This window comes from Prionailurus bengalensis, chromosome E3, assembly GCF_016509475.1.
Source record: "Prionailurus bengalensis isolate Pbe53 chromosome E3, Fcat_Pben_1.1_paternal_pri, whole genome shotgun sequence".
NCBI classification, from domain to species: domain Eukaryota; kingdom Metazoa; phylum Chordata; class Mammalia; order Carnivora; family Felidae; genus Prionailurus; species Prionailurus bengalensis.
In genome coordinates, this window is record NC_057357.1 from 20,419,855 (window position 1) to 20,444,610 (window position 24,756).

The window sequence follows — 24,756 nt, forward strand, 5'->3', positions numbered from 1 at the left end:
TAAGCAGTTAGCATGAGGGGGACAGCTGCCCAACCCTGTTGCCTTGACCTTGAGTAGATTTGCCTTAAACAAACTTATGTGGTTGTTAAGCAGCTGAGACACGGGGGTTGTTTGTAACTGTGGCAGATCCTAGCCAAGCTTGATTAATACATCACAAAGCTAGAAAGGGGGGGGGTGGCTGGGATTTGAACCCACATCTTACTGACCGAAGACTCTTACCTGTTACTCTAGAAGCAGAATTAGTAAGGGCGGGTGCAGATTCCATTGATTCAATGACACACAGTCCCTCTCTCCATGCACATTTTAACCTTCCTGAAATCAGGTTTCGTCTCATAATCAGCAGCGTCTCACAGTCCTTGTTGGGCTGGTGGCAGTCACACGGGTTGCCTGATGCCTTTTTGCAAGACTTTAAAAAGAAGTGCCAGCATCAAAACTTGAAGAGTGACTGTCTACTTGAAATAAAATCTCTGGGACAAGGTGGCACACTCTTTCAAGAAATGTCACATCACCTACACTCTTGATGTCCCGGAAGACGATATTGTGTGAAAAACACAAACATCAATGAGTCTGAGTTGAAAAGAGATTCACAAGAGCTCAACTCTGAATGTGAAGATGTTTGGGGATAACTTGACCAATTTATTTTGCTGGTATTTTCCGTTTTCTATGTGCACAATAGTGATATAGGGTAAAAATCTATGCCTAAATAAGTCTACACGAGCCCTTTCAATTGGTATAAAATAAAAATTCTAAGTGATAATAAAGCGCCACGTCTGGCTTTAATTGGCAGCATTTTTTCTTTCTTAGCAGTACATAAAGATGCACCCTTCAATCGATGGCATCTTATATTTGCGGAAATATAGTCCCTGTGGATCCCAGGAGGCGGAATTGCCAGCACAGGAAGCCTGGGGCCCCTGCACAACCTGCTGGTGTGGAGAAGCTGGCACCATCCCCGGGGGGCTCCCTTCTCAGGGGCCCCTCCTGTGCCCCCCAGGCACCTGGCTTTGACGTTCTTCTCTGCAGATTCTCTTTCCAACCGCTTCTGGTTTAGGCTGCTCAGTGGGGCTGATAGAGTTCGGGACAAATGCAGACTCCGCAGAGGGAATGAGGAATCCTTGGAATGTAATAAAGAGAAAGGGAGAGGGCTCCCCAGGCCCCTTGCAGGGAAATCAAGTGAAATTGCCAGAATGAAGATGAAGACAGCTGCTGTCTTTTTCTGTAGGTCTTCCTTTGCGTCAGGGGCCTGGACTGTGGCCGTGGCTCAGACGGCAACTCTGTGGGACCAGACCTGGGGACCTGGGGTTGGGGGCGCTGAAAAGGAGAGGGGCGTGTTCTGTGAATTCCAACCGCTTTTTGTTCTCACCCCTGCTCGGTGTTGTCCCTGCCATTGTCCCCCTCTCTGACTGTATCAGTCAGGGCAGCCTGTGTAATGCTGCGGTAACAAACATCTCCCCACATGTCAGTCTCAGTGGCCTGTAATCATAAAGGTTTCGTTCTCTCTCATGCTTTCTGCCCCTCACAAGCCCCTCTTCACCCAGGGACCTGGAGGACAGAACATCTACTATCTGTGGCATCCCAAATTGCCCACTCAGTAGCCACATCTACCACCTCTGCTCGAACGTCATGGCTAATACAAGTCCTGTGGCCACAATGTAAAAGGACATGCAATCCTACCCCATTACCGGGAGGCCGAGAGACAGACTATTTCTGAAAAATCCTATTGACTCTCACATTGACCACATCCCTGTTTCTTGCCAGGATCTTGTCTGTCACCACTCTCATCGCTGGCCATGCTCTGTGTCTCAGAGTCTCCACATCCTTTATCACGTGCCCAGGAGTGAGGCTCTACTTTTGAGACCGCGGGTTCTGGAAATGCAGAACTGTTTCTGTTCTTCTCCTCTGACACCTACCACATCGTATGCTTAGTTCCATGGCTGATTGCACTGCTGGGCTGCAAACGCTCATAATCCAGGAGGTGGCCATGCGTTCTGTGCCCCCAGGCACAAAGCCTGGCTCAGAGGAGGTGAGCATTTGGAAAAAGAATGGATAATTAAGTGAAAAATGCAATGAGCCTGTTGGAGGGATGAAATGCTCCTCGTGTGGGGGAGTCCATAGGGCCAAACTGAAAGTCCGCTCTCTGACCCTTGAGAAGCACCATCGGAAATGCCCAGGGATCTCAGAGAGTGTGTGTCCGTGTGTGTATGGGATGTGAGGAGACCCCAGTACTTTGGACACATCCTTAGGAGCTGGGCTGTGGCCTGGCTGCAAAAAGGCAGGTTAGGGTTGATGGATCTCCATGTGTCATCTCATTACTGAGAGAGAGCGTCACCAGATCCACACAGCTGTTCAGTGTAGACCAATGGCTCTCAGCCTCCCCTGGCCCGACCCACACGGCCAATGGCATCCACATGAGCGTCTTGCTGCGAACATATCCAGCCTATGATCGGAAGCAGAGACAAAGCCGACTGTGGGGTACATGCAATCCCCCCCTAATTGGCTGTGTGTCCACTGCTTCCTTTCCCTGCATGGAAGCTGATCTGAAAGCCAGTGAGGGAGGGGAACTTTTTTATGGTGTTTTTTTCAGGACGCTTTTTGGCTGCAGGTGACATAGAACCAGTTAGCACGGTCTAGGGCAAACAAAAGGGAGTTTGTTTATTTCTCCCAAAAGTTCAAGGTAAATGACTTCAGGCACACCTGCATCCAGGTGTTCAAATGATGTGGCCAGGTGTCTGTTGATGAGGTGCTCTGTGCAAAAGAACGCACTGACAATTACTGAGCATTTCCTTTGTTCTGGGAACTGTGCTAACACTTTACTTCGTGCCCCACCAACTTTAACCCTCGCAACCCTACAAAGTAGGTTCTGTTATTAATTACACTATGCAGCTGAGGAAATGAAGGCTCAGAGACGCTTAGTAACTTTCCCAAGGTCACACAGCTAGTAGGTGGCTGACCCAGGATCCCACTGCTGTCTGACACTAGGGGTTCACTCCCGGTTCTTGTCATGTTCCTGCTTCCGGCTCGAGATATGTATTTGAAGCCACCACATCCCTGATTCTCTCGCTCAGACTCCAGAGGCAGGTTCCCTGAGGGACATTTCAGTCCTTAGGAACCCCAGGACTAGAGATATTAACTGTCACCTGCCATCCACTCCCTCTCTGTAGAAGGCTTTGCTCCACACAGCCCTTGCCACCTTCGGCTGTCATCTCTTAGAGTGGATGACTCCACCCCTTATCTTCCCTGCCATGGCCGATTGGACCAACCGTGGTCATGTGACCCGGGGACTGCCAATCTATAGGCTGGCCCACCACCTATCACTGTGTGGTTTGTATGGGCTTGGCCAATCAGATTCTCCCCTGGAATGTGAACTCAGACTCAGGGAAACTCCCAGTTGGTGCTGGCAGTTGAACTTGGATGCCAAGTAGATTCAGGGTTGGAGTGGCCATTTTGGACACCTGAGTCCCCTTCCAAGGAAGCCAGGAGGCTGACAGATGAGGTCCCGGCTGCTGCAGAGGGCAGAGTAGAAAGGACACAGAGGGGTGGCTTTGTAAAGGTGAGCAGCTTCGTGCACTTGGCCCTTTCCTACACGACCTCAGCCCTTTTTGCAACTCTGGAAAGCTTTCCACGCCCGCCTCTGGGCTGAAACATTTCCTTTTCTCTTCCTTCAGTTCAAAGGTTCAGAGACGTCAGTTGAAATAAATCAGACACAGGGCACCTGGGTGGCTCAGCCGGTTAAGCGTCCAGCTTCAGGTCAGGTGGTGATCTCACGGTTCGTGAGTTCGAGCCCCGCGTCGGGCTCTGTGCTGACAGCTCGGAGCCGGGAGCCTGCCTCCGATTCTGTGTCTCCTTCGCTCTCTGCCCCTCCCCCACTCACACTCAGTCTTTCTCAAAAATAAATACAACATCAAAAAAATTTTTAAAAACAAATATTTTTACAGTGCTGTTTTTGAAACTTCACAATAAATTTGCCCGCTTTGTTTAGAAAAAAATTTAAATGTGGGGCACCTGGGTGGCTCAGTCGGTTGAGCGACCGACCTCGGCTCAGGTCACGATCTTGTGGTCTGTGGGTTCGAGTCCCGCTTTAGGCTCTGTGCTGACAGCTCGTAGCCTGGAGCCTGCCTCCGATTCTGTGCCTCCTTCGCTCTCTGCCCCCCCCCCCCCCCCCCCCCCCCCCCCCGCTCATGCTCTGTCTCAAAAATAAAATAAAACATAAAAAAAGTAAAACAAAAGAAATAAATCAGATGCAATAAAAATTAATGCAACGAATAGTTAACGCAACTGAGCTCCACCTCTGTGTGTTGGGCTGTGCCAGGTTCTGTGAATAAGGCTGGAGTCTCAGCAGACATGCACTCTCGCCCCACTCCTGACTTGTAAGTTTTGCTGCGGGATTGCCCATAAATCAGGCTCTGTCATGTCCGTGCTTCTGATCATGGGCTCTTTGTGTCCTAGAGTCCAAGGCACTCATGTGGAGGCCATTGGCCATGTGGGTCGTGATGGGGGCGGGCAGGAAGGTTGAGACCCATTGGTCTAGACTGACCAGCTGTGCTGATATGGTGACATCCTCTCTCAGGTCTCTACCTCAAAGAGGTTGGGTCAGCTGTGTCTGAAGGCCTTTCTAGAGCTACGATTGGGGAAGAGAATGGGCTTCCTTCTTCCCTCTAGACCCACAACAGCAAGGTTCGAGCAGAGAAAAGGACCTGAGGGTGCAGATTGTCCTGTGCTGTCCCTGCTGCCATTGCCATGCTGACTCTTGGCGTGTTCAGCCAACCTGGAGGTCTTTTCTAGAGGGAATCCAGAGGTGAGTCAGAAAAGCCATGTGGAGGGAAACACATGTTACAACTGGACTAAGGATACTCTCTTCTCCTTTCTTTCGTAACTTTTTCTTATTTGCAGTTATGCAGATTCAACTAACGTGTAGGGGCACCTGGGTGACTCAGTCGGTTGGGCATCCGACTTCGGCTCGGGTCATGATCTCGCGGTTTGAGTTCGAGCCCGAGGTCGGGCTCTGTGCTGACAGCTCAGAGCCCAGAGCCTGCTTCCGATTCTGGGTCTCCCCCTCTTCTGCTCGTGCTCTGTGTCTCTCTGTCTCTCGTTAATAAATAAATGTTACAAAAATTTTATTAAAAAAAAAAAAACCTTTTAAACTAGTCTGTAAAGACACATAGGGATTAAAAAATAACAATGAAATAAACAGCCAGGTTGAGAAATAGAACATTTCTAGTGGAACCTCCTAGATGCGGTTCCTCAATGACACAATTCCCCCTTTCCAAAAGTTACCCACCATCCTGAATTTTGTGCTACTGTTGTATTCATTCTTTTTTTTTTTTTTTTTAACTTTTTTTAAACGTTTATTTATTTTTGAGACAGAGAGAGAGCATGAACGGGGGAGGGACAGAGAGAGAGGGAGACACAGAATCGGAAGCAGGCTCCAGGCTCTGAGCCGTCAGCCCAGAGCCCGACGCGGGGCTCGAACTCACGGACCGCGAGTCGGACGCTTAACCGACTGAGCCACCCCGGCACCCCTGTCGTATTCATTCTTGCTGCCGTCTGGCGTACTGCTGTGTGAATGGACTACAGATGATTTACCCATTCTGTTGGTGATGCACACACGGACTGGTTTCAGTTTGGGGGGATTATGAACATTCTTAGTTATGTCCCCTGGCAGACTTGTTTACAGGTTTACCTAGGTATGTGCCTGGGGGTGAGGCTGTTGGGTCATGGGATTTTCTTACCTAAAACTTGAGGGCGAAGTCCAACCTGGTTTCAAAAGTGGCTGGACCAATTTTCGCCCCACCAGCAGTGCATGAGAATTCCTGGGATTGCATATTCTTGTTGGCGTTTGCTAATGTTTTACTTGGAAGTTTTTGCCCGTGTCTGGTGGGAATTGGTATCTCCTTATGGCTTTAATTTGCATTTTATGATTATAAACAAGATCGAGCATCTTTTATATGTTTATTGGTTGCTTGAATTTCCTTTTCTGGAAAAGTCCCGTTCACATCTTCTGCTGCTTTTTTTTTTTTCCTTCAATTTTGTCTTCTTCCTACCAATTCACGGGAGTGCTCAATACAATTTGGATGGTATACTTTGTCAATTTGTTTTGTAGGCTGCGGATGTCTCCTTGCACATGGATACATTCTTGAAAAAATTCAAGTGTAGCTAATACTAAAGTTCCACTCGAAATCCCCCGAAATCCCCCTTCATCCGTCCTCCTTTCTCTCCAGATGCAACAACTCTTATCAGTTAAATGTGTTTTCTGTCAACCATTTCCCATGTATTCACATGCGCACGCGCGCACACATTCCTATGGGAATACTATACGTTGTTTCCTTCCATTGATTCCAATACAGATGGGATTATACCGTGCTTATTATTCTATGCCACTCTTATTTCACTTAAGGTGTCTTGGGCTTCTTCTGCCTATGGTCATTCATCTAGATCTAGCTCATTCCTTTTCTTTATCTCATAATACTCCATAATATGGTTGTATTATTTTAGTTTAGTCATTTCTGTGTCTATAGACGTTTATATTGTTTCCACATTTTCACTATGACAAATGATGCTTGCAGTGCCCACGCCCACTTATGCCTCCTTGGGCCCGTATGTGAGTAATTCTCCAAGATACTCACTTAGCAGTGGCTAACATAACATACCCTTTTTTTTTTCAACGTTTATTTATTTTTGGGACAGAGAGAGACAGAGCATGAACGGGGGAGGGGCAGAGAGAGAGGGAGACACAGAATCAGAAACAGGCTCCAGGCTCCGAGCCATCAGCCCAGAGCCCGACGCGGGGCTCGAACTCACGGACTGCGAGAGCGTGACCTGGCTGAAGTCGGATGCTTAACCGACTGCGCCACCCAGGCGCCCCTAACATACCCTTTTTAAATTGCGGTAGGCACTGTCGAATTGCCCTGCCTAAACCTACCAGCTTTCATTTCCAGCAACACTACTTGTACGTACCCATTTCTCCACACCGTTACCAAGGCTGGGTGCCTTCGGTCTACATTTTTTTGGTTGTTTTGTTTTGCCCATTTTATAGAGGGTTTATCATTGTTTTATTTATTCATTTAATTTAGTTTTAAAGTTTAGTTATTTTGAGAGGGAGATAGAGAGACTGAGTGGGGGAGGGGCAGACAGAGGGGAGAGAGAGAAGTCCAAGCAGGCTCTGCACTGATAGCGGGGCTCGAACTCACGAACAGCGAGGTCATGACCTGAGCTGAAACCAAGAGTTGGCCACTTAACCGACTGAGCCACCCGAGTGCGCTCATTGTTCTAAATTCTAGCCCCATGATACTTTGCTGGGCTTTCTCTCATATGTAAGTCTATCGGCCTTCCTGTACTTTGCCTTTTCTATACTTTGTCCATTTTGCGATTGGGTTATTTTACTTTTTCCTGTTGATCGATAGATATGAATTTTTTGACAGTTAATTATGTCAAAACCATTTCTCTGCCTGCTGGAATTTCAGTCGAGAACTCTTACCTAGTTTTAGTTCAGTGCAGTAATTTTCCAAGGGATCTCTACTTCCCAGACCAGAGCGGTCTGGGACTGATGAGTGAACTGAGGCACCTCAGCCCAAATGAGCAATGGCTACGTGGTGAGCATAAGCCCTTGGAAACCGCAAGCCCTCACCCACACACGTCCGTGTTGCTTCCCGGTCTGTCCCCCAAAAAGCCGGTTGAGTGTCAGATGCCTGGAGCTTGGTTACCTGGGCAGCATGCTTGTTGTCTCGACAGCCACCATCTATGGTGGGCCCGCTCTGTCCCGGTCACCGTACATACACCTCCCCTATCCCCACAGCAGCCCTGTGAGACACGCACTGTTATCCCCAACATATAGATGAGAAAAACTGAGGCTTAGAGAAAGGAGATTCAGCTGCTTCACAGCAGCCATGTAGCTGGACCAGGATTCAAGCGTGGCTCTGCCTGACTTGAAATCTTATTCTTTCCACCGCAACATAGTGCCGTCGCCAAGAGGGTCGCCCATAGCATGAATTGCTAATACTCTTTCTTCTATTACTACCGCTGCTAATATTACTACTCCTCTGGCTAATACTACTACCAAATGTTACTCTCGCTGCGACTCTCATTACAATTATTATCATAAATGAACTCAGCAAATGCTTTTTATTTTATTTTATTGGGATAAGAACGCTTAACATGAGATCCAGCCTCGTAATGAGTGCATTATTGTTGACTGTAGGTAGAATACTCAAATTGTCCTTCAAAAATGAAGGAGAGGTGATGCAGTAACCTAAGGAAAGATGAAACTCGTGAGTTCATTCGACTCTTCGCATGTGCCAGGTGCAATCCTGGCAAACACAGACTTGTTCCTCACTATAAAGGAGCTTAGATTTTAGTGGCGGATGATAAAGCCAGCATATTTTGAGCTCTACCTATGCACTAGGCAGTGCACTTTATGGACATTATTTATGGATAGTATTTCACTTTATGGATGTAGTTCTCAGAAAGCTCTCTGGGGGTTGGGCACTATTATTCATCTTCTGGTCTCAGCTCAGACGTCACCTCCACCAAGAAGTCTTCCCTGACTCCCCATGTAAATGGATCCCCCTCTCCCATTCCCTCCATCCTGACACCCTGTGTGCTTCCATCGCTGTTCTGATCACATGTGATCACTACCTATTTGTTGATTGTCTGTCTCCCCTGCCAGACCGGAAGTGGCCCGTGTCTGTTGTGTTTACCACCATATCACAGGCACCCAGCGCAACATCTGCCAGCCAGGAGGCAGCCAGCCAATGTTTGTGGAATGGGAGGCTGAAGCTCAGAGAGGTGAGCAACCTTCCCGGAGTCAATGCTTCCAGAAGAGGCAGAAACTGGACACAAATCCTGGTCTTTCTGATTCCCAGGCCCGTTTTTGTTCACTGTCCTTTAGAGGAACTTCCTAACATGGGGCTACATCCTGGAGTTGTGGGGTGCCACTGAAGATGTGGCCAGGTCACAGTGCTGCCTCTTACCTGGCATCTGACCTAAGAGGGTGGGTGTCTGTGATGCCCTGGTGTTGCTGTGGGCTGGGCATGAAGGAGTTTGCTCCAGACGTGTTGACCTTCCTCTTCTTCCAATGTGTCATGGCCTCTTACCTCAAGGTCTTTGTCTAGATGTTGTCCCCACTGCTGCTGGGAACACCCCTCCACTGCCTTCCGTACTTCCTTCACCCGGAAAAATGACTCATAATCATTTACTGTTGCTGAGCTTAAATCCAAGTCATGACTAGGGATGCTCTGATGTGTTCCCATGGTGTCCTGCACTTCCTCTCGGACATTCTAGACTCTGAGGCAGGAGGCGCCTTTTGTTCACCACAAGACCTGCAGCACACAGCTCAGTGTCTGGGATATAGTAGGTGCTCAGTACACTTTAGCGGTATGAACATGGGACGTCTGACTACATACCTACCCTTCTAAACAGAGGTGACCAAAATCTTTTTTGTTCTTTTGCTTATTCCATTTGGTGGTTCAGAGATGCCACTAACATGGAATAAGCAAAAGAGCAAAGATGATTTTATTCACCTCTGTTTAGAAGGTTGCATCTGTACAAGACTAGCCCTGGATAGGTATGCAAGGCGCAGCAAGAAGGTGGTTGACTCCCTTCAAGCCAGGATGACGTCTCTCACCAGTGGCCACGATTTCCGAAACACTGACGTTGGGCTTCTAGCCCCCAGAACTGTTAACAAATGGATTTCTGTGTTAAAGCCACCCAGCTTCTGGTATTTTGTTGTGGCAGCTGCTGCAGACCCGAGACTGATTATTCTCCTCGGGGAAACTGAGTCAGGCCTCTAACTCTTTGCTCTAGCTCAGGCATCTTAGTTTACAAGAGGCTCTTCCTCAGGGATGGCTGGCCTGGGACCAATGGCTGTGGCCACAGAGAACCAAGCCACCAGCAGTTTCCACCCTTGGAGCCCTTGTGGTCTGGCAAATGCATTTCCTATAAACCTCATTAGGGCCAAATACACAGCAGTGTGTCAGTAATATATTTAGCTAACTATTTAATTGGGCTATTGGCAGCCGTTTCAGAGGAGTCCGATTGAGTAACAACAGAGTATGTCTAACTATCAAGAAAACATTATAATATGTCAGCATGTAGGCACTGCGAGAGTACTGCTCAGTCCGGAATCACTTTCTTCAGGTGGGGACCTTGTTTTGCTTTTCTGACAGAAATGCTGCTGTGATTATGTTCCCTTTTAGAGCACCATGAAATACACGAGAAACTCCAAACACACTAATATTTCTCACCTTAAACTGCCTCCTGCAGAACCGGCTGCTTTACCGTTTGCAAAGGAGGCTTAGTCTTGGAGGAGCAGTGAGGGGACTGTTTGGTGCTCCTCTGGACCCTTCCTGACAGCAGACATAAGGGTCCAAATTGTGCCCTGTGGCACTGGTGAAATCAGTCCCTGAACACATGACCCGTAGAAGCTATGGCCTTCTCTAGCACACCCTACTTGAAACCACTCACCCTCCCTACCTAATCTGATACCAAGTTCTGTTGATTGTTCCCCCTCTTTGGCAGGTACATTCAGCACTGCTACGGTGGACAGCTCCCGGCTCCTCCTAGCACCCTGTTTTGTAAATGCGCTGTGAGGTCTCTGCTTTGCTTTCTCCAAAGATGCACCGTGCAGTGTGGCAGCCATGATCACATCCGACCATGCGATTTTAAGATCATTAAAATTAAATAAAGTAAAACTTCAGTTCCTCAGTCACAGCAGCCATTCTTCAAGTGCTGAGTAGCCACATGTGACCATGGGTACCATATTGGACTGTACAGATACAGAACATTTCCATCATTGTAAAAGTCATCCAAACCTCCAGAGGTCATTCGGCTCTGTGCACATACTACTCAGATGTACAGGGGAGCTAACACCCCTGGGGGGCTACTTCCAGCCAGTGGGAGATGGGAGTTCCTCAGGCTCCCTGTCCCCCAGTAGGCAAATTCTGTCTCTAGTAGCAGTTCTGTTTGGTTCTCAGCTGGACCCCAGTGGGACTGGGTGCCCGGCTGCCCACAGGGGTAGTTTGCCCCTTGGCATACCCTTTATCGGTTCATCTCCCTTTCCTGTCACATCTTCACTACTGATGTGTGGTTTGCCTTTTGTTGTACTCTCTTCATCTGGTACTGGTGTCCCTGAAATACCGGCTTCATAAAATGAATTGGAAGCGTGCCACCCTCTTCTATTTTCTGGAAGAGATTGTGTAGAGTTGTTATTTTTCCTTTAAATGTTTTCTGGAATTCTCCAGTGAAACCATCTGGGCCTGGAGACTTCTTTTGGGAGTTTTTAAATTCCAAATTCACTTTTCTTAATAGTTATAGGGCTATCCAAATTACTTGTTTCATATTGGGTGAGTTGTGGTAGTTGATGCTTTTCAAGAACTATTCATTTCATTTAAGTTATCAAATTTGTGTGTGTAGATGGTGTGTGTTGTTTGAAGTGTTCCTTTATTCTTGTGCTTCAGGTGCCTGCGGGGTCTGTAGTAATATCTCTACATCATTCCTGATATTGGCAATTTGCGTCTTCTCTCTTTTTGTTTTTGTCAGTCTTCCTAGAAATTTGTCAATTTTATTGATTTTTTTCAAAGAACCAGATGTATGTTTCATTGATTTTCTCTACTGTTTTTCTATTTTTAGTTTTGCTGATTTTTGTTTTTATCTTTTTTCTGCTTTCTTGTAGGCTTGTTTTTGTTTCTAGGTTCTTGAGACGGTAGCTTAGATTATTGTTTGAGAGTTTTATTCTTTTCTCATGTAAGTACTTATGTAAGCTATCAATTCTCTGTCAACATTTCCTTATATGTGTCCACAAATTTTGTTATATTTTCATTTTCATTCATTTCAACTTACTTTTAGTTTCCTTTGAGACTTCCCTTTTGGCTCATAAAGTATATTGTTCAGGGATGCCTGGGTGGCTCAGTTGGTTAAGTGTCCAACTCTTGATCTCAGTTCAGGTCTTGATCTTAGGATTGTGATCTCGGAGCCATGAGTTTGGGCCCCATGTTGGGCTCTGCAATGGGCATGAATCCTACTTTAAAAAAGTGTAGTTTTTAGTTTCCAAATGTTTGGAGATTTTACTGTTTTTTTTTTTCTGTTATTCATTTCTAGTTTGATTCTACTACAGTCAGAGAACACAGTCTATGTGATTTGAATTCTTTTAAATTTATTGAGGTTTGTTTTCTGTGCTAGGATTTGATCTATCTGGGTATATATTCTGTGAGCCCTTGAAAATAATATGTATTATGCTGATACTGGGTGGTGTGTTCATAAATGTCAACTAAATCCTGCTGGTTGCTGGTGTTGTTGAGTTCTTCTACATCTTTACTGATTTTGTGACCAGTTGCTTTATCAGTGCAACCAGAGAGGGTATTGAATCTCCAACTGTGATTGTATATTTGTCTATTTCTCCCTTTGGTTCTATCTGTTTTTGCTGCGCATGTTTTGTAGTTCTGTTGTTTGATGCATACACATGTAAGATTGCTTTGTCTTCTTGACAGATGGACTCTTTTATCTTTAGATGGTGTTCCTTTCTGTCTCTGGTAATTATTTTTGCTCTGGAGCCTCCTTTGTCTGAAATTAACATATCTTGCTTTTTTGGTTAGGTTTTCAGGATACATATCTCTCCATCCTTATACTTTTAATGTACATGTATTGTTACATTTGCAGGGAGTTTCTTGTAAAGAGCATGAAGTTAGGCTGCTCTGCCAATCTCTGTCTTTTAATTGATATATTTAGACTACTTATAGTTAATGTAATTACGCTGTGTTAGGGCTTAAGTTTGCTTTTTGTTTGTTTGTTTTATTTTTGTTCTGTTTTTCATTTCTCTGTTTTCTTTTTCTTGGCTTCCTGTGGGTTACTTGAATAATTTTTAGAATTCCATTCTGACTCATTGATAGCGTTTTTGAGTATATATTGTTCTATGCTTTTTTCTTAGTGTTTTTCCTGAATATATATTATATATACATACTTTTTAAGTCTACTCGTGTCAGTATTTCATCAATTTAAGTGAAGTATAGAAGGCTTTCCTCTCTTTACATCTTTTTACCCACCCCTTTTACAATATAATTTTAAATATTTCTTCTACGTACATTTAGAAACACATCAAATAGTGTTATAATTTTTGAATCAACCATCAAACATAATTTAGAAATCTCAAGGGGAAATGAAAATATACTGCATTTACCTGTATCTCTTTTATTTACTCTTTGTTGGTCTTTCTTCTTCCTTGATGTCTCAAGGTTTCTTCTTTAATACTTTCTGTTTAGAGAACCTCCTTTAGTTGTTCTTTTAAAGGAGGCCTGCTGGTGACAAATTCTTTTAGTTTTCCTTTATCTGAGAATGTGTTAATTTTTCTTCATTCCTGAAGGATATTTTTGCTGAATATAGAATTTTGGGTCGACCATTCTTTTCTTAACAGCACTTGAAAAATGTTCTACTTTCTTCTAGCCTTTGTGACTTCTGATGGGAAATCCATGGTCTTTCAAATTTTTTTCCCCATAGGTAAAGTATTGTTTCTCTTGCTGACTTCCAATTTTTGTTTAGTTTTCAGAAGTTGAATAAGATACATTTTGGTGTGCACTTCCCAAAATGTGGATTTCTTTGGTTTTATCCTGTTTGTTGACCTTTTCTGCATCTGTGGGTTTATGTCCTTTGGCAAATTTGTTAAGTTTTCTGCACTTATATCTCCAAGTCCTTTTCAGTGCCACCCTCTTTCTCCTTTTCTTTGGGGAATCCAGTGTTAGATCTTTTGTTACAGTCCCAGAGGTTCTTGAGGCTCTGTTTAATTTAATGTAATTAATTAATTTATTCATTAAAAATTAAAAAAAAAGTTTATTCTTGAGAGAGTAAGACACACAGTGAGAGCAGGGGAGGGGCAGAGAGAGAGAGAGAGAGAGAGAGAGAGAGAGAGGAAGACACAGAATCTGAAGCAGGCTCTAGGCTCCGAGCTGTCAGCACAGAGCCCGATGTGGGGCTCGAACTCCTGAACCATGAGATCGTGACCTGAGCCCAAGTCAGACGCTTAACCGACTGAGCCACCCAAGCACCCCTATTTTATCTGTTTTTAAAATATTTTATTTTACTTTATTTTAGTAATCTCTACACCCAATGCAAGGCTCGAACTCACAACCCCGGGATCAAGAGTCACACACTCCAATGACTGAGCCAGCCAGGCACCCCACTTGGAAGCACTTTGATGATTCCTGCTCCAAAATCTTTGCCAGATAATCGTAACATGTCTGTCATATCAATGTTGGTATCCATGGATTGTCTTTTTAAAAAATGTTTATATATTTGTTTTGAGAGAGAGAGAGAGTGCAGGTGAGGGACAGAAAGAGAGAGAGAGAGAGAGAGAGAGAGAGAGAGAGAGAGAGAATCCCAAGCAGGTCTGTGCTCTCAGTGCAGAGCCTGATGTGGGGCTCAATCTCACGAACATGACCTGAGCCGAAATCAAGAGTCGACATTTAACCAACTGAGCCACCCAGGTACCCCTGACTGTCTTTTTTTTTTTTTTTTCATTCAAGTTGAGATCTTTCTTGCACTTGGTATGATAAGCTATTTTCTTTTTTTATTAAGTAAGCTCTACACCCAACGTGGGGCTTGAACTCACAACCCTGACATCAAGAGTTGCATGCTCCAGTGACTGAACCAGATAGCTGCCCTGGCAAGTGATTTTTGATTGACACGTGGACATTTTCGTGTTATCTTCTGAGACTGAATCTTATGTAAACCTTCTGTTTTAGCTGGCTTCCTCTGACATTTCTCCAGTAGGGGATAGGGGATGAGAGGGTGCGAGCCTCATTACTGCCAGTGGGGGCTGGAAGTCCAGGTTGCCCATTTAACCTCTGTTGACCCTCAGAAGGGAGGCTCCTTGCTGCTTCTGGGCAGGGTTGGGAGTCCTCCTCTTCACTAGGCCCCCGTGGATATCTGGCTGGATGGGAAAGGTAGGAGTGCCTGAATTTTGGTCTCCACTTGGCCTTCCTGACGCCATGGGCACAGTGTCATCATTATCATTGGACAGTAGTGAGTGAAATTTCTGCCTTGGAGGCAATGAGAGGTGCTTCATTACTGCCTGATTGAAGTTCAGGTTCTCTGCATGGTCTCTGTTGATACTGATCCCCTGTGGGGATGGAGTTCCCTATCGGACCCTGGGAGAGGTTGGGTGTCTTGTCTTGTTCCAGCATGGTGAGTGTGGCCGTCCAGGCTCCCCACTAAGCCTTGCTGGCATGCGTGGGGGGGGGGGGCGGGGTGGGGGTTTGGGGTAGGCCTAGCACTTTCTGTGGTGCTTGGCTGCCCTGGAGCGGTTATTGGCTACACATTTTCTGCCTTGCTAGGTTGCCCTTTCACTTCCTTTGGCTGGAAAGAACCAGCTTTGTTGGGGCTTTTCGTCTGTGACTGATGTTTCTGGATTGTTGGCTTCTTCAGCCCCAAGTATGGGGTATATGAGGCAAAAAGAAAACCCAGGGAACTAACTCACTGTCAGGTCGTGCCTTGGGTCCCACTGTCCTTGGCCATTCTGCCTCCTTCTCTCCACCTTTCAGAGTTCCATGATTGTTTTATACATAATGGCCAGGTTTTCAGGAGTGCCAAGTAGGAAGAACAGGGAAAAAGAACACCTGCTTCTTGTTCCCGGAAGCGTATGTTGACAGATAATATTTCAACACATATTTTTAAAAATCAAAGTTACTGAAAAAAAAAAATACCCAGGGTGAACAAAATTCAAACATTTTAGATAAAGATGATCTCGGTACCATTGACTTTTCCTTTTGTCCGATGCTCTAGCATGGCTTGCCACAGCACTATCTTTATTGAAAATGTGTTTATTCTGTTCCTCGTGTAATTTTTGCATTAGTATTTTTGATTTTTGATTTTTGGAAGTATTGCATTCAAGAGTTTATTGTGGTTTTTGAGTTCGTTTTGAGCCCCTAAATATTCTATGTGAGGCGAAGCCCTCAGTTACCTTACTCAGGTTCAGGTTCTGGTACCTGTGGCCTGTAGACCCCCCAGCCTGGAAGGGCAGTAGCACTTTGGCTGGGGGGAGCGTGTCCATGATGAGTCCGCAGTCTGAGTGATGGCCAGCAGATGTCCTTCCCAGTGCCCTGCCCCAGGCCTGTGGCCACGGCAGCCCCATGAGAGGAGGTCTCGGGAACACGTCCTCAGCTGTTTCGAGGGCAGAGGCACACGGGGCTGGGGCAGTGCAGCTATAGTAGGACTTTGAAAAATCCCCAAAGGCTGCCCAAACTGCTTTGTGCCACGAGTGGCGAAAACCTCATAAACAGAGTAGAAGCAAAGATTCAGTGAATTAGTTGCCCAGTAAATTGGTCATTTGGCAAATTGATTTTCTCTGCCCGTGTGAGCGTCCTGTGAGAGGTCATTGTTGTCACGAGCCTGAGGTTGTCTCCACTGACTCCCTTGCCTGCCTGGCTCTCCAGCGTTCCGCCCACACCTGGACAGGTAGGCGGGAGGTAATCTCAGAACGTTCCATGGGTCGTGAAGGAAAACGAAGGGAGCAACGTGACGGTAACTGAGAAGCAGGAGATGGCTGCCATGTATAGGGGAGGGCCCTATCGGGCAGGTGACCGTTGAGCTGGAGAAGGAGCTGGCCATGGGGAGAGCATTCCCAGCACAGGGAATGGCAGGCAGCAGGGCAGAGGGACGCCGATGCTGGTTTGGCCGCTTCCTCCGCCACTTCTGAGCTGGGCGCCCTTGGCTCGGGCATGTGGCTTCTTGGAGCCTCAGTCTTATCATCTGTAAAATGAGAATAGAAATTAGAGCTACTGTGGTCCGAATTGCGCCCCCTGCCTCGCCCCTAAGATGTGTTTGTTGAAGCCCCAAACCCGGTGTGACTGTATTTGGAGATAGGGCTTCTGGGAGGTGTAAAGCGAGGTCGTAAGTGTGGGGTCTCAATCTGATAGGACTGGGGGCCTTATACGAAGAGGAACACTGTGAGCGGGCCCCGAGGAGAGGCCACGTGGGCACACGGCAAGGAGGCGGCCGTCTGTGGGCCGGGAAGAGGGCTCTCACCAGAGCTCACCCACACTGGCCGTCGGATCTCAGACTCCCAGCCTCCCGATTGGTGACGAAACCCGTTTCTGCTTTGAAGCCACCCAGTGTATGGCATTGCATCGTGGCAGCCTGAGGCTGAGGCTAGGACCAGGGCTAAGCATGACCTGTTATTTGTCTCTTAAATCAGGTAATCGACACACGTGGAGCTCCGCCGCTAATAAGCACGAGGTGGCATTCTAGTCACCGGACACAAACCCCAAATCTCTGCCCCTGTGGAGTTCGCGGGAAAGACAACGACGGGTAAAATAAGTGAGGAAGTTATACATTCAGAGGTCAGTTCCTGGAGAGGGGAAAGCGAATCAGAGCTAAGGGATGGGACAGGTGGCGAGGGGCTGGAGTTTAAAATAGAGCGTTCGCTGTGGTGCCTGGCTGGCTCAGTCGGTGGAGCGTGTGACTCTTGATCTCAGGGTAGTGAGTTCCATCTCCATGTTGGGTGTAGAGATTCCTTAAAAATGAAATCTAAATAAAATAAAATAAAATAAAATAAAATAAAATAAAATAAAATAAAGCAGTCAGGGAGGGCCTCCTTGAGAAGCTGATATTTGAGTGGAGATCTGAAGGTGTAAAAAGTATTCCAGGATGGGGAAGCAGCAAGTGCAAAGGCCCTGAGGCAGGAGTGTGCCTGGGGAGGCAAATGTGCCAGGGTGCAACAGGCAAGTGGGAGGGGAGTAGAAAGGAGCTCAGAAAGGCCGTTGGATGGACTTTTTATCAGAGAGGTGGAAGCTGAAGTGGGAGTTTGAGAAGACGGGGACTGTAATGGACAGGGTTTAACGTGTCAGTCTGGCTGCTGTGCTGAGAGGACACTGTACAGGGGCCAGGGCTGGGTGGGAGCATGGAAGCCGGAGGGGCTACTGCAGTGCGTCAGGTGACAGATGCTGGTGACTTGGACCGGGGCACGTGGGGATGAGAGACCCTCTCAGGAGTGAACTTGTCCAGCCCTTGGGAGACGGCCCCTGACCCTACAAGCCCCTGAGTGCGATTTTGTGTCCTTGGTGGTGATGGGATCGCCCCTGATGCTCCAGAGATTGGCCGCAGAACAGGAATGGTGGTGACAAGCGGCCTTAATTGCTTTGAGTGTTTGCATCAGAGGAATATCCCGCTCTTTCTATAAAAAACAGAAGGAGCCGGCTCCGTGGGCACCGCGGGCAGAGCTGGGACGCGAGGGGCTTGCCAGAGTGTGGGTGCCTGTGGGAAGCAGGTGAGGGAGTGAGAGCAGGGGTGTCTGATGCTCACGGTCGGTCTGCAGGCTTCCTTGGAGTCAGAGCTGGATACACCCTGGGAGGGGGGCAGGGGCTTCATCCGGGCTGATGCCCTCCCCTGCTGGGGCCATACAGCTGCTCACGAGGCACTGCCCTGGGCCTCACCCACGGAGATGCGCCTCCCAGAGCAGCCACGGCCAGTGATTGACCAGCTGGGGGTGCAGAGACCCGGTCCCTTTGTCTCAATTCGGGACAACACCGAGGAGCCACCTGGCTCCAGAGCTCAGCACGGGACAGGTGGCCGCCTCCCTTGCAACCACACCACAGGCCAGCTTGTCCCTCCGCCAGGGCCGCCCACGTCACTTCCCCAGGGCACCCCCATCCACCTCACCGAACCCCGCCTCCCAGTCTGTTTCCAGGGGACCCCGTCCGGTGCAGTGGGTCGCATGGTTTCTGACAGCTCCATTTGGTGGGCCCCTGGTGGCTCACACCTCACCTGCCTGAGACCAAGTCCGCCGTCCTCCCTGCCTCCTCCACGGCGGCCCCTCCTGTGGCCTCCCTCATCTGGGGGTCGCGTTGCCGGCTACCCAGTTACCCGAGCCAGAAATACCGGGGTCACCCCGATACAGCTCCTTCCCTCACCTCCTCATAATTGCACCCGCCATCATGTCCTGTCGGCTGCCCTCAAGTCTGTTTCCCCACATCCGTCTCAGGGGCCGGCCACGGCCATCTCCTGCTTGGACAAAGAGATCGACCTTTTCACAGGCTTCCCTGCCTCCAGCCTGGTCTTGCTCCGATCTGCCCTTCCTAGACTGAATACATGCCCCAAATATAATTCAGATTTGTCCCCCTTCTCTCTTATATGTACATATATATTGTATGAATATATGCATGAATCAAATACATATATTATACATATGTAATGCACCTACTATATATGATATACATATATATACACACATATGTCATATGTAAAATAAACACACATACATGTGTATGTTTACTCCATCTATTCCAGACAAAGGTGTGGTTGGTTATGTAGTTGATTCTATGTTATACATATTATGGCCACAATATGCTCTTCTCTCTCTCTTTTTAAAAAATGTTTAATGTTTATTTATTTTTGAGAGAGAGAGAGAGTGTGAGCAGGAGATGGGCAGAGAGAGAGACACACAGAATCTGAAGCAGACTCCAGGCTCTGAGCTGTCAGCACAGAGCCCGACGACATAGGGCTCAAACTCATGAGCAGTGAGATCATGACCTGAGCCAAAGTCGGACACTTAACCGACTGAGCCACCCAGGCGCCCCCTTTTTTTTTTAACTGAGGAATGACTTAGATATAGTAAAGGGCACAAATCTTAAGTGTTCAGCTTGATGATTTCTTTCTTTTTTTTTAAATGTCAATTTTTTAACGTTTATTTATTTATTTATTTATTTATTTATTTATTTATTTATGTTTTTACAGTCTTGAAGTCTTTTATTTCTTTACATTTGTTTTTGAGAGAAAGAGACAGAGTGTGAGCGGGGGAGGGTCAGAGAGAGGGAGACACAGAATCGGAAGCAGGCTCCAGGCTCCGAGCTGTCAGCACTGAGCCCGATGCAGGGCTCGAACTCACAGACTGCGAGATCATGACCTGAGCCGAACTCGGATGCTCAACCGACTGAGCCACCCAGGCGCCCCCATCTTGATGATTTCTTTCCGTAACCACCACGGAGAAAGAAGATATGGAGCATTTGTAATGTCCCAGGAGGCTCCCTCGTGCCCTCTCCCAGCTGATACTCCCCCAAGATAACCCGTAGTATAGTCTTGATCACCACTGATCCACTTTTTGGTAAATGGGATCGTACAGCGTGTACCCTCTTGGGTACGGCTTCTTTCGCTAAATGTCGTGCCCGGCGAGCTCCGTCTACGTGGCACGCGGTGGTGGTGGTGGTTTCTTCTCTCAGCGCTTCGCAACATGACGAACATGCCACAATTTATTCATCTGACTTTACTGTTGATGGATGTTGGGGTTGTTTGCGGTCTGGGGTTGCTGTGAACATTTCAGGTATTGCTTCAGGTGGTCGTAAGCCATCATTCACCTTGGACGTCTCCTCAGCCGGGGAATTGCTTGGCCAAGGGGCAGGGGTACCTTCGTTTGGCTTTGGAAGACGTGCCAAGCAGTTTCCCGGGGTGGACGCATCCCTTGCCACTCCCGCCACGCTCAGCCTTGCCACCGACCGGTGTTGTCAGGCCATCAATTCAAGCCATTCTGGTGGGGATGCAGGACTGTCTGTGTGGAACTGCACTCCTTTGAGATCATAAGCCCCAGCTGCAGTCTGTACCCCACCTCCGCTGCCACCTCCCATCCGATTGGCCCAGGATCCATGCCTGACAGTAAGCTGGGCCAATCAGAATTTGGAAACGAGACCTCAAAGATGCTCAGCAGGCTGCTGAGCGCTCGGGAAAGGACTTCAAACCTCAGCGCCCCGAGGTGGGGTGGCCGTCTCTCTCTGCAGAGAAGCCAGAAGGCCAGTTTGCAGAGGGAGGAGAGAGGAGCAGACACTGGAAGGGACAGGGAAACGAGATGTGGGAGGGCCGAGAGGAGAGGAGGCAGGCGCCCAGAGAGCAGTCCTGGCCCCGGAGGCTGGCTGTCTGCCGTGTGCTCCTTGACTGGGCTCTGCGGGACCCCACCCGCGCCCTGCCCTGAAAGGGACCCCTCTGTCCTCAATCAGCTGCTCCTTTTTGTCTGTCCCCTCTCCTTTTGCTCCAGCTCTTTGAGTGGATTTTTCCCCCCTTGCAACCAAAGAGCCTGGCAAAACAAAGGGTATTTTCTCTGTCTGCTTCCTTGCTGTCTTTCCCCCTGGTTTTTAGCACATCTTTTTGAAAACGTCAGCCTCTTGCTCCGATGAAGAGAAGGGGTAGGGAGGCTGGCATGCGTTGGTCCCTCACGGTGTGCCAGGCCCCAAATGGGCATTCTCCCTGCTGTGTGGCACGTGAGCCTGTGAGGGAGGGGCCGGCGGTAACTTGCTTCAAGGACGTGGGAAAGTGAGGCACAGAGGCGGTAAGAGACTGGCTCAGGTGGCTCAGCTGGGGACGCCCTCCTAGGCTGGTCTGACTCTGAAACGTCTATTCTGCCAGGCTTCGTGCCCTTTGTCCGTCATTGAGCCTGAGTGTTAAAGGTGCACATGGATGCCTTCGTCACTGTTGACAGAGATTGCCTCTTACCCCTCCTCCACGCTGCCATCGCGCTGTGTCACAATAAAGGAGAGCCGTCCCTCATGGGGGCGCCACAGATGCCCTCGGTTCTGCTGCCCCCACGTTCAGAATTTCCTCCCATTCGTATCTTCCTCTTGCCAATGGCTCATCCAAGTGCTCTTTGAGAGTAACATAATTTGCTTCCAGAAAGTTCTTCCTTGTATGCAGCTAAAACCCCAGGGGGCACCATAGTGTCAAGGTAGAGAAGGTGCTGCCCGTGGAGTCACGTAGACTTGGAGTCCAAATCCTGTTCTCCACATTGATGAGGTGAGGAACCATGGGCAAAGATGGGGCCTCTCTGAGTCTGTTTTCCCATCTGTAAAATGGGACTGGTGAGTCTTACTACACAGAAGTTTTGTAAGTTGCATAAGTAGGTTGTGATCTTCCTGGGTCACAGGCTCTCACCACCACATTCCCTGCTTGCTGTCACCCTGTGACACCTAAGCTGGCCAGCCCTTCCTCCTTCCCTCCACCTGTAGCCTCATCCTTGTGACTCTGCCATCGTGTTCCAGGCGTGCCCAGTCCAGGGCTCCATCCTGAAGAAGGTGCTGGAGCCGCTGAAGGACGTCATCATCAAGGCCCCCTGGGACATCAGCCTGGGGGTGTGAACCTGCCCAGTGTCGACTCATCCCACGCCTCCCCGGTGCAGCTCGCCCCTGTGCTCCCGGGGTTTCCACACGTCCAGCTGTGACCACAACTTGGCCGTGACCGTGAACCTCACCAGCACGTCCAAAATACAAAACTGGGCTGGCACTGACGACGTCGTTATGCGAAGGGTTGGAGCTGATGCAGGCACCTCGATGCCGGTACTTGAAGCTCCAAAGCAGGGAGAGGTTTCAGACTATGAAATGAAGTCAGCGGACTTAGATGTTGAACTTGGAAATCCAGACGCAGAGAGAGTATAGCTGTGGAGCGAAGATGCCTTCTGGTGAATGCGCACCTGTATGCCCAGATCTCAGTCACGCTGGGGACCCTGGTGTAGCCTTTTGTGCAAAAGACAGAGCGAGATTTTCTCCAAGTGCAGAAACCTGGGAACGGAAGTATTAAGTGGTCGAAAAGGAATAACGTTGACAAAGAGGAGGAGGCTGTTACTGTAGAGCTGAGTGAACCAAGTTCAGCTAGCTTTTGCAACCGAGGTCCTCTTTATGAAAGCGACCCCACTCTCCCCTACAGTAGCACTCCGTGTGCCGGCAGATGGACCCCTCGTGGTAGAGTGTAAGACTGCTGGGGTGGGGCGTGTGAAGTGCTATCTGGCCCCCAAGATCGAGGATGAAGAGGGCCTTAGGCATCTTAAAATCCAAGAAAATAAAACAAAGCTCTTTGAGAACGCCTTCTGAATGCCAGCATATAGCGTGCACCTCTGAGTACATGGGTAGATATCGTTTTCTGTAAACAGTTTCCATTCTCTACAGTTTGGCTAAAGAATCCATCCCCAAGTCGGATCTGGTCTTGTTAATGTAGAACTAATTCTGCCCAGGGGCGCCTGGGTGGCGCAGTCGGTTAAGCGTCCGACTTCAGCCAGGTCACGATCTCGCGGTCTGTGAGTTCGAGCCCCGCGTCAGGCTCTGGGCTGATGGCTCGGAGCCTGGAGCCTGCTTCCGATTCTGTGTCTCCCTCTCTCTCTGCCCCTCCCCCGTTCATGCTCTGTCTCTCTCTGTCCCCAAAATAAATAAACGTTGAAAAAAAAAATTTAAAAAGAACTAATTCTGCCTTACCTAAAAATTCTCCTTTTGATTTGCAGGGGTGCTTGGGTGGCTCAGTCGGTTAAGCGTCCGACTCTTGATTTCTGCTCGTCGTGATCTCACGGTTTGTGGGATCGAGCCCCACGTGGGGCTCCGCACTGACGGCCAGGAGCCTGCTTGGGGTTCGGTCTCTCCCTCAGTCTCTCTTTGACCCTCCCCTGCTTGCACGTGCGCCCGCGTGTGTGTGCTCTCTCTCTTTCTCGAAGTAAATAAACTTAAAAAAAAAAAAGAAATTCTCCTTATGATTTTGATAACACAGGGCTTTGACTCCAAATGCAGTTTTAAGAATTGTTTGCAGTTGAAAGGAATTATTTGAATTTCCAAAGAAAATGGAGTCAAATAAGTAAAAGTTAAGTATTTAGCTTCACGTTTGGCACATAAAACACAAATACATAGTCACTGTTCTTGCTATTTGTAGAGTTTCCTTCGTCCTGGGAGTTCCTGAAAATGGAAAACCTTTAAGTACCTGTCTCTGCTTGGGCTTAATGCTCTCAGTCTGGCTGCCGTACACCCTAACACACCCCTGACCCCTTTGAAATGCTTCCTCAGCAAGGCAAAGCTCTGTGGGAAATTCGGGGGTAGGATCACTAGCTCTGAGGCCTTGGTTGTTGCTGGATGCAGAGAAAACAAATATTGCTTTAGAAACATTAATAATTGAGAGCTTTTCAGCACAGAATTGGCCAGCATTAGGGGAATTGAAAATTAAGACTAAGACACTACCTCAAACAGATTTTCTGGTGAATAATTCATAGAGCTATAATGCCCATGAAGACCCAGAAGAGAAAAGACCTTCTGTGTCTGCCCTCCCCAGCCCCCGCCACCAGCCCCATCACCTTGACTTTTCCCTGAGCCCTTGGTGGGGGGAGGGGCATCTGGGGAAGCAGACAAAAGCCAACCACAACAGCAGAGTTCTGATTGGAACTTTCCATGCAGTTTTGCTCCCATGTTGCTGTGTGACCATCGATAAAGTCTGCCTTCTCTGAGTAGCAATCCTGCCAACTTTGAACTGTGATTCTTTGAGGCCCAAGGGACGGGAAGGCCTTTGAGTACTCATTGAGGCCTCTGTCCCCAGGGAGATATATACCCCAAAGCATTGGGGGGATGGTCTCTATTCCATTTCGGACCTCCTTCTTTCCTTCCTTCACACGTTTACTGAGTACCTACTCTGTGCTAAGTGCTGAAGATATTGTCTCCTTGGGGGAGAAACCATCGAGGAAGCGGATAATTGCAACTCACAGTGACTTGAACACAGATGGGGGGAAGGAGAAGGTCGTGGGTGCGGGAGTGACACCTAAATTCAGCCTGAGGTGTGATCAGGGAGGGCTTTCTGGTGGAGGCCACACCTGCACTGAATCCTACGGAGAGAGCTGGGTAGGAAAAGAAGGAGGAGGGTGTTCTAGGTTATAACATTTTTATAACATTTATAAAAAAGCCCCAGAAGAGAGAGAGAAGGAAAAGTACTTTTGTGGGGACAGCAAGGGCCCCTGGGGCACATGGCAAGGATGCCCAGAGAAGAGGCTGCACCTAAGGCATT

The 24,756-nt window shown here is 48.1% G+C and overlaps 1 pseudogene; it reads left to right on the forward strand.

The window, feature by feature from the left end:
• Window positions 1–1,927: 1,927 nt before the first annotated feature.
• LOC122472075 lies at window positions 1,928–22,901 on the forward strand (annotated as a pseudogene).
• The last annotated feature ends 1,855 nt before the right edge of the window (window positions 22,902–24,756 follow it).